General features: G+C 54.6%; 1 protein-coding gene across 1 annotated transcript in view; it reads right to left on the bottom strand.

The window, feature by feature from the left end:
* ADRA2B (adrenoceptor alpha 2B) overlaps positions 1-14142 on the bottom strand; it is a 46849-nt gene that overhangs the window by 18534 nt on the left and 14173 nt on the right. The gene's annotated exons all lie outside the window — the stretch shown is intronic.

Here is a 14142-nt window from a genome sequence, read left to right on the forward strand (position 1 = left end):
CACACCCTACAAGAACCTTGAAAACATGATGCTAAGTGAAAGAAGCCAGACACAAAAGGCCACAGGTTATGTGAGTCCACTTACATGAAATACCCAGAATTGGCTAATCCATAGAGACAGGAAGTAGACTGCCGGTTGCCAGGGCTGGGGGCAGGAAGGGGAACGGAAGGGTGAGAGACAAAGGGGATACGGTTTCTTTGGGGGGTGATGAAAATATTCTAATATTGATTGTGGTAATGGTCACACAGCTCTTGAATATACAAAAAAGCCACTGAAGTGTGTACTTTAAATGGGTGAATTATGTGGTATATTACAAATTCTCTCTCAAGAAAGACATAGAATTGTGTATGGATTATATCTCAATAAAGATTTTTTTAAAAATCTCCATGGAGGGGCATCTGTGGTAGCTCAGTGCTCTTTTCCAGGAGAGTAAGGGCAGCAGTTTCTGGGTCTGGCCCCCCAGCAGCACCACACACCTGCTGGTCACCTTCACAGGCCGTCTCCCCTCACTGGGGCTTGTCTCCTTGTCTCCAGGATGGAAGAGACCAGGCCGTTTCTGAGTGCCTTTCCACCCCTGATGTGTCATGACTCGAAACATGGGAGCCCTTTGAGCCAGCAGCCCCAGTTCCGGAAATCTCACCTGGAGAGCTGTCCTCAGGCGGGAGAAAGCTCTATGCTCAAAAAACTGTTCCGTGCAGCATTGTCTGTAACGCTGAGAAGCCAGAAGCCACCTAAGCTTCCAATAACAATAGAACAGTTACATAAACTGCAGTTGTGCCGTTTAAAACGGGGCCTGCAAACCCCGGCAAACATGGGGAATGCTGCTGCTGCGACATGTGGAGCAAAGCGGGGCCAGGGCTGAGTGGGGGCAGGGGGCCGAGACCACGTAAGCGTTACCAAGAGAGCAACAGGCACAGACTGGAGCTGGCGTGTCGGGGAGAAGCCATGAGACTGAGCACGTCTCCCACTCCTACCTGGAAGCCCACCCATGTCCCCACAACGGTGTTGATGCGACCTATAAAGTGGAAATCAGTTCCTCAGTGTGTGGTCTGTGTGGCACAGGTGACCGGCAGGCTGCCATTGCCTCATGGGCAGGCGGCCTCGGGGACAAGGAAGCTAGGAGGCTGTGGCCCCTCCCCAGGCTGCCTCCAAGTCAGGGTCCCCGATGGGCCGAGCTCCCCCGGGAGCAGCCGCCGGACACCGTGGGGAGCTCCTGCAGGAGAATCCGGCCTGCACACCCTGTAGACATCCTCACTCAGCAGGATTAGTCCCCAAGAGAAACTGGGGCTCCATCTGGGGAGAATCCTTGTCCTGTACCAAACTGAAAGGTCTCCCGGACAAAGACTTTGGTGGCTCATGCCACATCTTCCTCCTCTACTCTGGCACTACCCAGGTCCAAAGCAGCAGTGGAGGAGTGAGGAGGAAATGTGGGAGGGAAGTGTCACCTCACAGTGCAGCCCACGCATGCACTGCCCGAGGCGGGGGCTCCCCTTCCCAGCCTTACCTGGTAGCTAGAGCGATGGCGGCAGGGGCGAGCCAGGTCTGGCCCAGTGAACTCAGCACAGTGCTCCTTCCACAGGCCCAGGTCACAACCAGCTGCACCAGAGCCCTGGGGCCCATTGGGCATGGGTTTTCCTCACCTCTGTGAGTCCTCCCCACTCCTCCCTGACCCCATGCCTCCTATGGGTAGCTCCCTAAAGCCTTCGGGGCCCCCACCCCCACCCTCCATGTCACAGGGACAAAGGAGGCTGGCCACACGGCCTTACCTGAGCCAAGGGAAGGCCCCACACTCCTGACCCCCTGCACCTGGGAGGACAGAGACAAGAGATGAGGGAGTGAGGGAAGATGGAACATCTGGTTTCCGTCCAGGCCCTGGTCGTGAGAGCCCCTTGCTGTCTGGTGGCCCCTGTTGGTCAAACTCAGCTGTCCTCAGCCCCCCCCACCCCCCGCCGGTGGCTGTTGGGGCCTGGGGCGTGGTGGGGCTGGGGAAGAGGGCAGGGCTCTGGTCCAGGTGAGGGGTCTCACTTGAGTTCTGGGTGGTGCCAGCTGCCTGCGCGACTGCTGCCCTCAGGCCTGGGAGATAGAGAGCCAAGGCAGACAGAAGAACTTCAGTGGCCAGGGCTGCTGGGAGTGGGGCCGAGGCCTGGGCAGGAGAGGCTCCAGGTCAAGGAACCAACTCCTAAGAGCCTTGGGCAGGCTTTCCCATTTTCCAAAGCAGTTTCACATGCAGGGCCTCCAACCCTCCAGACTCAGCCCCACCTTGGGAGTCAGGCAGGACAGGCCTTGCCTTACAAACAAAAGAGCCATCTATGGGTCCTACGTTGTGCCACACTCCGCATGGGCTGCTGGCAGGCCCAGTCTGGAGAGAGAAAGACAAACAGACAACGGAGAATGGCGCCGTGAGGAAGGAGGCCAGCAGAATGTGTCGACGGGCTGGCCGCCGAGCCCGGGTGTGGGAAGGCTGGGGAGAGAAGGCCAGAAAACAGGAAGGGTACATGGGAAGGCTTAGGGATGACGTCAGATAGCTTCAGTTTCTGAGAGCTCACTAAGTGCCCTCCCCTCACTGCCTAACTCTGCCAGATAGGTATTTCTGTTTCATTTCACAGATGGCAAAACTGAGTGTTATGTTAGTGACTTGCCCACAGTTACTTCTAAGATTTCAATAAGCCGGGGAGGGTGAACTTCCATGACAATGAACCACCCCCCAGATCTCTGTAACAGCGCACACTGATTTCTTGCTCACATCACAGCCCTGCGTGAGTCAGGCACTCCTCCTCCCCACTGTGACTCAGGAACCCAGGCTCCATTGTCCTCTGGTACCACTGTGTCCTTGGAGGTGGCTGTGGAGTGGAAATTGAGCTGCGGATTGCCCGTGGGAGAGTTGTACGGGCCTAGTGGAAGCGGCATGTGTCTCTTCGCCGCCCCCCCCACTGGCCCGATTCATCCTTAGGTCAAGGGGGCCAGGAAGTGTGGTCTACCGGGTCCCCAGGAAGAAGGGGAACCCAAGGACGTCAGGGATACTGGACGACTCATCCTGAGCAATTGACCTTCAACCTGTGTCCTTAACCATAGGCTATGCCTCCCACACATTCTGGGGGAGCTAGGCACCTTGACCACATGGCAAGCAGCTGGGACGGTTCAAACTCAAGGTGGGGAAGAAATAGCCCCTGGAGGGCTGCAGGCCAAATGTTAAAGTCTCCAGCATTAGCTTGGCGTCTGGACTTTCTCCTTAGGCAGTGGGGAGCCACTGACAGCCTTTCAGCAGGGAAGTGCCACGGGTACGTCTGGGTTCTAAAGAGATAAGGCTGCCTGGGGGAGGGAGGGCACGGTAAGGAAGCCAGACCAGGAGGTCATGTGAACGGCCCAGGGGCCCCGGTGACAACGCAGTTGAGTCTCTGGACCCCTGCTCCGGGGTCATCCTCTGTCCCAGCCCGTTATGGAAGGCTCAGCCACAAGATCTCTGCAGGGACCCCAGGCAGGGCAGCACAGCCCTACCCCAAAGGACAGCTGAGGGAAGGCTGCCCTTGCTCTGGGAAGGTGGACATGAGCCTGTAATTCTGTTGTGTCTGGAGCTGGCAAGGGCAAAGGGACCGATAACCACGTTTGGTTCATTGCAGGCGCCGGGACATCACTCAGGCCCAGTGAGGAGCCATTAACCTAGATCAAGCATGCCCTGCAGGGAAACCATCTCCCAGCAGCCTCATTAGGACAGGGCCTTGCAGCAAGACACAAGGGGGTGGGTAAGGTGGGGCCCCTGGGGAGGCTGGGGGTGTCCCCCCTCAGGGGGAACCATTGGTGGGGCACATAAGTCATCTGGCCCTGGATCTTGGCTCTTGGTTGCCTGAGGAGAAGGACAGGTGTGTCCTGATGTGGATGGGTCACCTGGTGTCCAGGTACATGCCAGCCTCTATAAACCCCCTCATACCCCTTTCAGTCCCTACACAGCCTGGGGAAAATACCTCTCCTTTCTTTGTCCCCCCTAGACCCTCTCCTCTCCACAGGCCCTGCCAGCTTCTCACAGAGTGCTGGGAGGGTTTCCTGCAAAATTTCTCGCAGCCCCTTACCCCTGCCACAGCTGCTGGCTTTCCCCCTCCCTTGTCCTCACTCCCCATCACAGCCTCCCAGCTAACCACAGCAGCTGCCGTAACAACCAGCCGGTTCCCCAGTGCTGGCCATCGGCAGACCTATTCTCAGGCTCCATGTGCCTGACCTCACCTCACCATGAACAAGCTTGTGAGCACTGTGCTTCCCTGATCCACAGACAATGGACTGCTGCCCAGAGAGGGCAGGGAGCTTGCCTGAGGTCACACAGCAACAGCGGCTAGAGCCAGAAATGTTCTCTCTTCTCCATTTGGCCCTGCCCCGTCCTCAGCCCTCGGTTCTCTCCCTCTGTGCTCCCACTCCAGCCACCCCTCATCCCACACTAGGGAGGAGAGCTCAGGCTCTTTGGGGGGGTGCAGTGTCTCTGGACACAGCCTGCCCCTCAGGTCTGGGAGGGTGAAATCAGCTGATGGGTGGCCTTAGGGCTCCATCCCAGTGGACAGGAGCAAAGGGAAGGAGTAACTTCAGGGAAGTAGCCTCTGTCTAAGGGAGCTGCACGCGGTGGCTGGGTCCGCATGGAGCCAAGGATGTTATTACCTCTACCCCCACACACCTCCCTGCCGGCCCAGGACCACTGGCAAGCCAGAGGGCTGCCTCCTACTGGCAGAAGCAGCCAGAGAGGAGGTCAAGCTGGCAGGGAGAGGCTCACCCACAGGTGGGCTCAGAGTGCTCTCTGTCCACAGAGTGGAAGGGGGAGCTGAGAGGCGCTTAAGTAGAGGACATGAGAGAAGTAGGAAAAGGGCAGCGGGAGGCCCTGTGCTGTCTCAGCATCTCTCCTCACCTCAGCCACTTGGTGTAACGAGCTCTCATCTCCAAGCCAGCGCCTAAATGAACATTCCCCATTTCTAAGCTCCTTCATAGACAGTTACAAGTGCCCAAGTTGAGGCCTCACCACCTCCTTCATATCTGGGCCTTGACCCGCCTCATCTCTCTGCCTTCGGTGGGCGCCTCTGGGGAACACAGGTCTGGGGCAGTTCTCTGGCAGAAGTAACCCCATAGCACTAGCCTTGTCGGGTGGGCAGCCTGCGGAGTCAGAGACCTGGGTGTCATTTTGACCCCTAATTTAAAAGCCCTGTGCCCCTGGGCAAGTCGCTTCACCTCTCTGAACATCAGCTTCCTGGAGTGTAAACGGGCCAACACAGCTTAACTTGCACGGTTGTGAGGATCCCACGCCCACAGCACAGACCGCACTCGGGCTCACGGTCCCCAAGAGCTGACCCTGTCCCCTCCCACTCTGATTGCCTGGGATCCTGGCCGCCTCTGGGAGCTCTGTCTGTCCGCTTCGCCGTGGCCTCCAAGTCAACTTGTGGAAAGCAGAACTCATTGTTGGTCCCCACCCTAGGCCCCCACGTAACTTACACACTTCCAGCCTGAGAGCGATCATCATCCCGGACACGCTACGAAATCGTCTTTGACTTTCTCTCTTGGCTTAAATCCTTCTACCCAATGGTCACCGAGCTTGGATTAAGTCCCTCACCTAAACTTGCCTTCATCCCAGTCCTCCCTACCTGGACCAGGGTTGAGATCAGATCCTGTCCACGGCAAGAGCCCTCTGTATGAACTCTGGGGTGTGGGTAGGGATAGAGATGGGGCCCTGCCCTTCCCTTTAATGCAGGAAGCTGGCTTGGCCAACCTTCCCTGTGACAGAGGAGGGGCACCCACAGCACTGTCCGCAAAGGCAGACTGGGAAGACTTCAGGTGGCACTTGGGTGGGATATTGAAAGCTGAGGAGCATTGAAATCAGTGCAGAGGTGGTGAAGGGCAAGTCCAGGCTAGGGAACAGCAAACTGTCCACTCGATAATATTTTAAATGCCTACTGTGGGCAGGAACCTTATATCCAGTAACTAGGACAAAAGACTCTGCTCTCGTGGAGTTTGCAAATTCAAACACAATAAGTACTATGAAGAAAATAAAATATGGCATGTGGTGGAGAGAAACAGAGGGAAGCTTCTCTAAGGAAATGTTCCCAGAAGAGCTTAATGACAAAAAGGAGGCTTGTGAAACTGAAGGGAAGAACATTGTAGTGCAAAGAAGACAAGCCTGTCTTCTTCAGGGAACAAAAATACTTTACAATCCAGACAGTGTCGTCCTGGCATTAGGATAGACACATAGACTACTGGGCTGGAACCCAGAGCCCAGAAGTAAACTCATATCTGTAGTTAATTGATTCCAACAAGGGTGCCAAGACTGTTCCATGAGAAAAGAATTGCCTTTTTGACAAATGGTCCTGGGGACAACAGAATATCTATCTGCCCTAATGAAGGTGGTCCCCTACCTCACAGCATACACAAAAATCAACTCGAAATATGTCAGTGTAAGGCTAGGTCTATAAAACTCTCAGAAGAAAACATAGGAAAAAATATTCACAGCCTTGGATTTGGGAAGGATTTCTTAGACGTGACACCAAAAACACAAGCAACAAAAGGAAAACAGAGATAAATTAGGCTTCATCAAAAAATTTTTAAAACTTTTATACATCAGGGGCGCCTGGGTGGCTCAGTCGGTTAAGCGTCTGCCTTTGGCTCAGGTCATGATCCCAGAGTCCTGCTCAGTGGGGAGCCTGCTCCTCCCTTTTCTTCTGCCCCCTGCCCCGCTCATGTCTCTCTCTCACTCTCTCACTCAAGTAAATGAATAAAATCTTTAAAAAAAAAACAAAAACAAAAGCAAAAACACAAAAAACCTCTTGCACACCAAAGGACATCATCAAGAAAGTGAAAAGAAAACCTACAGAGTAGGGGATAGTATCTATAAATCAAATACTTACAGATTTGAAAAGAATATAATTTCCAGAATATATAGAGAACTCTTACAAATTAATAATAAAAAGATAAATAGTCCACTTAAAAGATGGGCAAAAAATCTGAAGAGACATTTCTCCAAAGAAGATCTATAAACGGCCAACAAGCACGTGTGAAGATGTTCAGTGTCACTAGCCACCAGGGAAATGAAAATCAAAACCACAATGAGACACCACTTCACACCCACGAGAATGGTCGGAATTTTTAAATGAACAGCAAAAAGTTTTGTTGTTGTGGGGAAATTGGAACCCTCACACACTGCTACTAGGAATGTAGAATGGGGCAGCTGCTTTCGAAAACAGGCTGGCAGTTCCTCAAAAATATAAGCATAGAATTACCATATGACCCAGCAATTCCAGTCCCAGGTGTATACCCAGAAGAACTGAAAACAGGTACGCAAGTGTTCATACGAGAACTATTCGCTGGGTGATGGGTGTTAAGGAGGGCACGTGATATAATGAGCACTGGGTGTTGCATACAACTGAGGAATCACTGAACCCTACCTCTGAAACTAAGAATACACCATATGTTAATTAGCTGAATTGAAATTCTTAAGAAAGAGTACTAGTCACAGCAGTCTAAAGGTGGAAACAACCCAAATGCCCATCACCTGCTGAAGGGATTAAAAAATGTGGTATATCCATTCAGTGGGATAACCATCAGCCACAAAAAGGAATAGAGCTCTGATACCGGCTATAAAGTAGATGAACCCAGGAGAAACCATGCTCAGTGAAAGATGCCAGCTGCAAAGGGTCATATATTGTACGATTCCATTTTTCTTAAGATTTTTAAGGAATCTCCATACCTAACATGGGGTTCAAACTTGCAACCCTGAGCTCAAGAGTCTTGTGCTCTAGTGACTGAGCCAGCCAGGCGCCCTGTAGGATTCCATTTATATGAAATATCCACAGTCGGCAACTCCATGGGGACAGGAAGCAGATTCGTGGTTGCCAGGGGAGGCAGGAGGGGGAAAACGGGGAGTAACTGCTTAATGGGAGTGAGTTTTCCTTTTAGAGAGATGTTTTAGAACAAGATAGAGGTGACGGTCACACAACATTGCGAATATATGAAATGCACTAAACTGTACACTCTTAAATGGTTAATTCTGTGTTACATGAATTTGACCTCAACAAAAAAATGCGTTATCTGATCAAATACTTATATTAGAGTACATAAGTGCTCCTATAAATCAATAAGAAAAAGACAAACAACCCAACTTTTTAAATGAGCAAAAGACTTGAACATACTCTTTATAAAAGAAGATATCTGAATGGCCAATAAGCACACGAAAGGCGTTCAACATCTTTAGCCAGTAGGAAAATGTGAACTAAAACCACAAGGAGCTGCCACTGCGTGCTCGACAGCCCCTTCTGGAGAGCTGGTGGGGAGGTGGGGCCGTGGGGACTCTTCCACGGCTGGTAGAAGTGGAGTTGGTAGAGTCATTTGGAAAAAGCTGATCGGCAATGTCCGTTAGAGCTAAATTCGTGCCTATCTCATGACCTAGTAATTCTACTCTTGATATTTACCCAGAAGAAATGAGTGCACGTGTCCACCGAAAGACACATCCATGAACATTCCTATCAGCATTAGTCAGAGTTGCCAAAAACTGGAGGCCAACCACAGGTCCATCGACAGGGAATGAATAAATAAATAGTGGTATTGGACCAATACTGAGACAGCCTGGAAAGCTCTCCCAGACGTGATATTGATCAAAAGAAGCCGGGCACAGAAGAAGAGACGTGTTTTGATTACATGTATATGAAAGTTCTAGAGGAGGCAAGATTAATCAATGGTGATGGAAATCAGAATGACGTCCTCTCCTGGGGGATGCTGACTGGGAAGGGAGACAAGAGACTTTCTGGGGTAAAGGAAACACTCTGTACCATTTTTTTAAAAAGATGTATTTATTTATTTATTTATTTTAGAGAGAGAGCACGCAAACACATGAGCCGTAGGGAGGGGCAGAGGGGAAGGGAAAGAATCCTCAAGCAGACTCCGCACTGAGCACAGGGCCCGACATGGGGCTTGACGTGGGATTTGATCCCAGGACCCCGAGATCATGACCTGAGCTGAAATCAGTTTGGAGGCTTAACCGCCCAAGTCACCCGGGCGCCCCTGCTCTGTACCTTGATCTGGGTGGCGCATACATGTACATAAATGGTCCTTGAGCTGTACCCGTGGGGCCTGTGCGTTTCTGTCTGACCTGAGTAATCTCTTAGAGGCCCTTCTGAGTGCAGAGTGGAGAGGGGCTTGCAGGGGGCTGAGGTGGCAGTGGGGGACGTGTCATCACTGGCACATTCGCCCAGCGAGCCTCTCCTTGGCCTAGCTGCTCAGGCCCGAACCACAGAGTGGACCAGTTTGGGCCTCAGGCAAGAAGGGTCTTGCGGCGCGTTTTCTCCCACACTGCCCTGACCTAGGTGACAAGACTCAGGGGCAGACAGGAGGAGGGACTCGTCCCACACAGTGGGCAGCAGAACAGGGGAGAAAGCTGTCATGGCCTCCCAGCCTGTACTCACTCCAGGCTGCTCTCATATGCTGCTCCGTGAGAAGTACTGGTGTGTCTTTGGAAGTCCTAAAAGGGGACACAGGAGGGCAGGAGGGGTCATCCTAGGGGCGGAAACGTTCAGCACCCACTACGTTGCCACCTGTCCTTACTGAGTGAACGGATCCAAGGGAGGAAGGAACACGGGCCAGGTGCCCCACAGACACCTAGCTCATTGTAGGACCCAGTAAACGGGGTGTCAGGACTGGCAGGAGTGAGCTCTGAGATGTTGGAAGAAGTTTGCGACCCACTGGGGCCCACAGTCCGTGGTACAGTGGTTCCAGCTCAAGCCGAGAAGGGCCAGGGGGTCTTGAGAATGAGCTGCTTCCCTCAGAGGCACGGAAAGAGAAGGGGGTCCGAATGGGGCAGGCCTGGTGTGGCACGTGAGCTCTGACTAGCTTCCAGACCCAAGGCTTCTCGAGGAGGGGCCCAGGTCTGAGGCGCCCACCACTGCCAGGCCCTCCCTCACAGTCGACAGCCAGACTCTGAGGCCCAGGAGTTGGGGAAAGAGAAGGGGGGGCAGGGGTAAGACAAGAGCACCGGAGTTTGGGTCCCCACCCTCCCTCGAGGTCTCTTTCCACAGCGAGGAAGAGGCTCCGTCCCGGAGTGAGTCTCTGCTGTTAAAAATAACCTGCCTTTCCATCATCCCGACAGCCGCACTCGGGGACAGCATGTTCCAAGGCCCAAGCTGCTCTCTGGGGACTGGAACAACAGGGCAAGAAGGGCCGTGCCCAGGCCCAAAGAGCATGCCCGGGGCTGGCACCGCACAGGCCTGACTCAGGTCGGGCTCCCCAGCCACATCAGTCTTCCTACCCCCCCCCAAGATCCTGGGGTGTTGGGTCTAGTGGCAAGAACCCCGGGGTACTTGTGGGGTGCTATGGTTGCTTTGGAGGCCCACAAGAAGCTATAGGATTGGGGGCCTCTCCTGGTGATCTGGAACTCCCTCCCCCCTTGCATGGAAGCCACATGGCTTCCTCCTCGGATTCCCAAAAACACCCCTGACCGGGCCCAGAGGGAACTTTGCAGGGGATCAGGGAGCGGAAGGAGGGATTTGTAGGCATGGGAAGCCCATGTCCTTGTCCCCCTTTCCTGTGGCCTCTGCCCCGTAGGAGAGGAAGAGGGTGGCAAGAGCACTCAGGGTTGAGAGCCCAGGCTCTGGAGACAGAAAGACCTGGGTTTGAATCCTGCCACGTCTCTGATCACAGAATGACCTTGCAGAAGTTACCTCACGCCTCCGTGGCCTGACTCCCTCACTGGTAAAATGGATGTCCAAGGTCCCAGCTCGTAGGGTCACTGTGAAGGAAGGGCTGTGTGGGTTCCAGCTGTTACTAACTGCACAGTGCCCGACACGCAGTGATCGCTCCGTGAACGGTACTCTTACAGCACCATGGTTAAGAGCATTGCTGTGGAATGGAATTTCAAATCCAGCCTCCCCTACTGACCAGCTAGCAGCCTTGAGCAACCTGCTTGACTCTGATCTTTTGTTTCCTGCCTTGGACAAGGGAATAACAGCACTTACTTCCTGGGGCCGTCGCAAGGCTTCTCATCCAGAGGCCCTCGCGATGGTGTTGAGCGTGCAGTGAGTGCTCAGTAAGCGTGCAAGGCCCCAGTCAGGACAGCGTCTGAGCTGCAGCCCCAGAGAGGGACAAAGGCAGGGGTTGGGGGAGGTGGGGGAGGAGTAAGGAAGGCATCTTCGGCCCAACCTTGTTCAGAAGCAGCTGGAGGCCTTCCTGGCCACACACCTCACAGGCTGGAGGTTCTTGCCGTGTGCTTGACCTGGGCTCGCCCGTGCCAGGACCGCACAGCCCCCCAGGCTTCCTGAGGCCCCGCAGAACAGACCCATCCCAGACGGCAGGCCTCTGTCCCCACCCACGTTCCTGCTACCCCACTGCACTCAAGGGTGGGGGGGGGGCAAGGAGGGAGAGAGAGACAAGAGACGGGCAGAGAGAAGGAGACAGAGGGAAACTGAGAAAGAGCCCAGGATCCAGGAAAAGGAAAGAGAAGGGGAGAAGGAAGGAGAGCGAGAGGAACAGAAGGGAGGAGGGAGGCCCATAATCACAAAGTGAGACAAGGAACAAAAGTAACAGAAAAATTCTGGAAATTTAGAAAACAGGAGTGACCTCTCTGAAAGGACAAAATGGGAGGGAGGGAGAGAGGGGACCAGCTGGGGAACCCTGGGCAGGAGCCTTCAAGGACAGTGATGGAGCGCAGAGAGCTGGAGACAGCCTGACTCCCCTGCAAACGGGGCTTTTACCTAAGGATGGGTAATATGTTGTCATGACAACAGATGTAGCATTTAGGGTAATTACTGGTGAATAACAGAGAGAAGAGGTGGCAGCCCTAGCTGGTGCTGCAGCCCAGCAAGGGAGGGGGTGGTCATGGAGGCAGCCCCAGGGCCCCCTCTGCCACTGCTCCATCCCAGATCCTTATCTCAGTCTTCCTAGCCAGAACCTTCCCGGTCCTTNGGGGGGGGGGGGGGGGGGGGGGGGGGGGGGCGACCTTCTGAGCTACACCCATGTCCCTAGGTCACCCAGGCCTGCCAGCAAAAACAGGCATGGTCTCTGTGACAAGCATTTCAACACAACTTTCTCCACGACCCTCTGAGTGCGGTACAGCAGGGACTCCTTATTACAGATGACAATACGAGACTCAGAAGTTGAGAAACTTCTCTGAGGTCACATAGCAAATAAGCCCGCATCTGAACGCAGCTTTGCTGCTCTGTGCAGCCGCTCCCCAGAAGGTTCCAGGGCCCAGGCTGATCCTGGGCTGGCCTAGAGGCAGGCTATTCCTGAGCACCTCACTTCCAGCACCGGCTGGAAAGGGTCACAGAGACAGTATTTGTGGGCACGAAGAAGGGGAGGGGTTGTATTACAGAAAATGTTCAATGCACCTGGCTCTCTACAGACACCCATGTCATCTGTAGATCATTCTGTTTTATAGCTGAGAAAACAGGCTCAGAGATAAGTGACTTGCCCAGGAGCCCACCTGCCCCGTATGAGCAGCTGTCTGCGGTGGGGCCGTTCCAGGCCTGATCGAAATGGTGGCAGGGTGGCAAGCGACTCATGGGGTAGCCCAGTATTTGGGGACTGCAGGAGCTTGCTTGCAGGGTGATTGCTGGGCCTGGACTCTGTTTATCAAGGGTCCTGAGTCTGAGGGCTCAGCGAAGCTCAGAGGCCCAGGCTCCCATTCAGCTCCCTGAAGCCCAGGGCCGCCTCCACCAGGAAGCCCGTGATGTCCACAGCTACACTCTCTGTTTCTGTCCTCCGGGCCATTGGCCTCACAACCACAGAGCCACCAGACAGATGCTTCCCTCTGGGCTACCAGGCCAAGGGGGTGGTGGGACACCCCAGCTCCCAGAGCTCACCCAGGACAGGGGAGGGAGTGGCCTAGCCCTAGCCAGGCCATCGCAGGGCAGCCGGAAGAGCATGCTTGGCCTCGGCAGGAGGGCATGTTTGTTAGCGATCCCAGTCTCTGGGAGGATGAGGCTCTGGCCTTTCACATGCCTTCAGGGCTCCATGCCCCAGGCCCAGAGCTCTGCCTGGCTGGCGTCAGCGTGACAGCAGGGCCCTCTTAACACCCCCTGGCCCCTCCCAAGGGAGCTTCCTCAAGGATGAGACCCAGATCAGGGCCTCCCTAGAACAACCCCCAGAATCTGGAAACGCTAGCCAGGGCTGGAGCATGCCCCTGCTGGGAGGGGAGAGGGCCAGTGGGCTGGGGCTTCCAGAGGCTCCGGGCTGCCTGCCCCTGGGGAGTGGGGCTGTTGAGGGGGAAGGATGGCATGAGTGCGTGTGCATATGAGTGAAAGAGAGACAGAGAGAGAGAGAGGTCACTAATGGGATGGGGCCGCAGTTGGTGAGGCAACACTGAGGATTTTGAGCCCTTCAAGAGAATTTATCATCAGACTTGTTAAAACAAAGAAGAGAAGGAGAAATCAAGAAGAGGGAATAAAGGGGGTAGACAGCCCTGGGGCGCCTGGGTGGCACAGCGGTTAAGCGTCTGCCTTCGGCTCAGGGCGTGATCCCAGCGTTGTGGGATCGAGCCCCACATCAGGCTCCTCCGCTGTGAGCCTGCCTCTTCTTCTCCCACTCCCCCTGCTTGTGTTCCTCTCTCACTGGCTGTCTCTATCTCTGTTGAATAAATAAATAAAATCTTTAAAAAAAAAAAAAGGGGGTAGACAGCCCTGCACGGGGGTCCCTCCCACAGGCTGCTTGTCAACCCCAGACTCTCTCCCCTGGCCCCTGGATGCAGGCCTGTCCCTGCAGCTGCAGGTGGTACAGGGCCTGAGCCCAGCCCCCTCCTGAGGACCTCACTGCCATCTCACACTTCTCACGCCAACTGTGACCACATGGGGCACAGACAAACGGCGACAGGCATCCGGCAGAGCAAGAGCGGCCCTGCGCTGAGGCTCAGGGAAAGCCAAGTGGACCAGGACCTCTGGGTGGTCAGGGTTTGCCCCAACAGGGGCTCTTCTGTGTGAGGACAGGAAGGAGGGTGGCCAGAAAGCAGGCTGCTGTGGTCACAGGCTAGATCCGGACCAAGTCTAGCGGAGCTGGTGCCAGCAGAGAGGCAAGGAGGCCTGGGCAGGGAGAGAGCAACCCGCGCCTGCTGAAGCCCACCCCGGCCAGAGGTCAGGATGCCTGGGATCAGGACAAAGGGGCTGTGTCCCTATCCCCCGGATGAGCTCCTCACGGGCCTTTGCC

Source organism: Ailuropoda melanoleuca, chromosome 4 (genome assembly GCF_002007445.2).
Source record: "Ailuropoda melanoleuca isolate Jingjing chromosome 4, ASM200744v2, whole genome shotgun sequence".
Classification (NCBI taxonomy): Eukaryota; Metazoa; Chordata; class Mammalia; order Carnivora; family Ursidae; genus Ailuropoda; species Ailuropoda melanoleuca.